This window comes from Zootoca vivipara, chromosome 17, assembly GCF_963506605.1.
Source record: "Zootoca vivipara chromosome 17, rZooViv1.1, whole genome shotgun sequence".
NCBI classification, from domain to species: Eukaryota; Metazoa; Chordata; class Lepidosauria; order Squamata; family Lacertidae; genus Zootoca; species Zootoca vivipara.
Genome location: NC_083292.1, coordinates 11,416,767 through 11,420,589, shown reverse-complemented (window position 1 = coordinate 11,420,589; position 3,823 = coordinate 11,416,767).

The window sequence follows — 3,823 nt, the reverse complement described above, 5'->3', positions numbered from 1 at the left end:
TTTTTAAAAAAAAAAAACCCCTCTGAGATATACATTTATACAAGACAGCAAAAATCTGTATGGGTCAACGTATAGAAGTGGGCAGAAAAGCATGTTCACACAGGATAAGCTGAAGCAAGCACTCCCCCCACCCCCTTTGAAACTATTATGCTGTCTTGAATGGATATGTTTAAGGATTAATCCAGAATGTCTATGTAAAGAGTGGAGTGAATGTATAATATAGGAATACAGCTGTACACACCCTCGTATGAACATGCTGACAACTGTTTTCTCAAAAAGAGCTTTGTTGCATTACAGCACAAAATAATATGCACTGATAAGACACTTTTGACAACTACATTGAAGAAAAGTGGAAAGCAATGTTCCTTAATGCCATTAAGATTAGGCCAGTGCTGCTTGTTTTTGAATTTTGGCAGGCATAATATTTTTAATATCCTGGTACAGTGGTCTTTAGACAGTAAGAATGGCACCTGCAGTGTTGAGCACCAGTGTGTCTCTTGTTTTCAAAATTGCTGGCTATATTTACTTAAAATGTAAAATAATAATAATAGGGAAACATAGGAAAAACCATAATAGTTTACATAAAAGACAACTGGAAAGGAGTATGTAGCTTTTAATTTGTTTTGCCATAATTAATTACAGGTGATTGGGAGTGGATGACTAAGCACCAGTGCTCTGCAGCCTGTTCTTATTCTGGTCTTGAGAGAGTCCTCCACAATGTTAGTTAGAATGAACTGAGAGTGAGAAGTGATGGTGCTTGGTAATTTGCATTTCCTTCTATTTTTAAGACCCCCCACTTGAAAACAGTTTGAAAATATACTGACAGTTCTAACAATTGAAATAGTGATTTAATTGCATCTCCCTCTATGGTATATATATATTTTTATTTAATGCAGGTAGATCTAATTGATACTTCAATCTCATGCACCATATTACCTTTAAACAAACATGAAAAACCCTTTCCTTTGTGGATTGACTAATGGCAGTCATGAAAATCACTGGAAGCATTCTTCACTGGAAGAGTTTTTAACATTTTCAAAAAAAGTTGTCACTGGCTTTGATTTATTAAATGTTTAGCATTTGCAGAGTAGTTTCTGCATGGAAACTATTAGAATGTAAATTGGGGTACATCAGAGGACTTTAATAAGATCTTCTGCATAAGTTGTATTGAGTTGAAATAAAGAATATGAATATGCAAGTTGTTGTCTTTATATAGTTTCTTAAGCTGTCAATATCTACTACAAGATACTGAATAGCTAAAACATGGCCCTAAAAACATGCAGTGTGGTCCAGAAATACTTCTACGCTTAATATTTACACTCCAGAAATACCACAGTTTAGGCCCTTTGCTAAGGTATCTCCTAGTACTGTGTTTCTGTTACAGTGGATATCTGTTAAGTTATACTCATTTTCAGATGTCTGCTGCAATAGTCAAAGAAAATAATGCAGCAGGAGACAATTACTGTAAATGGAAGTGATAGTGGTTTGTTCCAAGACCTTTTAGGAGGAAGTAGGCCCAGGGTCCCACCTCACACTTGAGATGGGTTATACAGGTTCTGTGAAAGGGCATTTTAGAGTGCCAGAAATTGAGTTGCCTGATCCAGTTATATGTCAAGTTTCATTGCTTCCCACTCAGAATGCAAATTTTCTACAGTTCTTAGTGCCATACATTTGTTACACAATCAGTTTGACATTGGGTATACATAGATGCCTATTTGCCAGGTGGTAACTCAATTGGGTGGTGTCTAGTACTATAAGCTAACTCATTTGTAGTGTTCCACCAAAGCTATCTTTCTAATCCTAATCCAATTCTCTTGCAAAATGATTAAATGCCCCCTGCGTTGTACATTACTGCTTGGCAGACAGTCATTTTGATTCACCCAGTTTCTTGCCACCAGTTACCAAGAGCAGGCAGCCCTGTGATGCATAAATCAGTAATACCGAAAACCTCTTTTGATGAAATGTTGTTGGACATCTGTGTGCCCCAGCTGATGGGGTTTTGTCTTATGAACCAGAGGAAGCAGACTACAGTGGTACCTCGGGTTAAGAACTTAATTCGTTCTGGAGGTCCGTTCTTAACCTGAAACTGTTCTTAACCTGAGGTACCACTTTAGCTAATGGGACCTCCCACTTCTGCTGTGCCGCCACTGTGTGATTTCTGTTCTCCTCCTGAAGCAAAGTTCTTAACACGAGGTACTATTTCTGGGTTAGCGGAGTTTGTAATCTGAAGCGTCTGTAACCTGAGGCACCACTGTACTTGAAAGCTCCCAGCTGGAACCTTCTTATGTAGTATGTTATGCTTACCCTTGGTAATTTTGGCAGTAGTGAGCTCATGCTAACATTGAAATATAGCCGTTATTCAGGTTTAAGTGTTTTCATTCATATTTTTATGCAAAAAATCCTTGTGTTCTCTAAAGGATGAATTTATTTTGGAACTTTATTCAGCACATCTGAAAATGGTCGCAATTTGTTTAACGAGTAGGACATAGTTCTAAATGCACTGCCTCTATTCTACAGAAAATCTAGCTTTAGTCTTCATCTTTGTCCATCACTGATGTAGTACTTTAAAAAGTTTTTAAGTCTAATAGGCTTTCTTCTATGCCTTTTAAAGTAGGTTTTTACATCTGTGCATTCCTTGCTTTAAAAAAGAGCCTACTTTTGACTGCACTTTTTCAACAAATTTCTGCATATATATTTTTTCCAAAATCAGAATGTTTTGCAGGGTGCCTGCAGCATATATATCCATAGATGCCTCATTCTTTTAAGTGTTCGCCACGCTGACCATCTTGCTTTAGTCTTACCACAGTCTGCCAAGATTTGAATCCTGCAAAAGGTGACCACTGCCCTTAAACATCAAGATGTGTCATTGTGAACCAAAGGCTAGTACAAATTATGCATTTTTCTAAAAAAAAAAGTATTTGATGTGCTATAGCCTCTTCGGCAAAATGTTCAGGCAAAGCGCAATAACTGCTGGAACAAACAATGTAACTACTGTTGTCACTGTGAAGTATTGTATTTCTGATGTTTACTATTTTGTTTGAAGTGTAACAGTCTTGCATTTGCACATGAGCAAAAGCTGCTAAAAGAGGGTAAATCATTACATTAATTTCAGCTTCTGCATGAGTACTTACGCAGCGTGATTTGACGCCCAAAATTGTTTTGTACTTTTGTGTGATTTTTTTTCTAGTTAACTGTAATGGTTTCAGTCCTAACAATGCCTAAAGCAAAAACTGTTTCAAGCCCTCTTTTTCTCTCAGCAAATCAATATCATTGTGGATGGTCTTCACTAATAGCTGTTTCATCCTGCTTTTCATATTATGTGCTTCTTCAGAGATGTGTGGTTTTTTTTTTTGAAAGATAAAAATTGGTTTATTTGAATGTTTGATACTGAGTGGAAATTTACTAACATAAGGGGGGGAATACTACCCATTTAAACCTCCAATTAAGCTTTATTAACTGTTTTAGCACTTGGCTTTCCAGCTGCTGGAAACAAGTATCTAGCTATGCTGTTCTAATGGTTGTCACACTTAACAAAAGTATCCTTTCTGGCCCTAGTCTGTAATTCTTTGGTTCTGGTAAGAAAATGGAAATAGCTGTTGTAGAAATGATTCCAAATTAAGCCAGCCATTTGGAACAACTTGCAGTGATCAATTACAATATTGTATTTTAAAAGTTAATGTGACCAACTCAATGTTATTGGGTGCTGTATGGATTGTATGTTGAGTGCAGTTTCTCAATGCCAGTGGTCAGTTGGTACAACTATGAAGCCTCTATCGTTGAGCCTGCGTGTTAGGTCTTTTAAGTACTTGTTTCCCCCACAAAC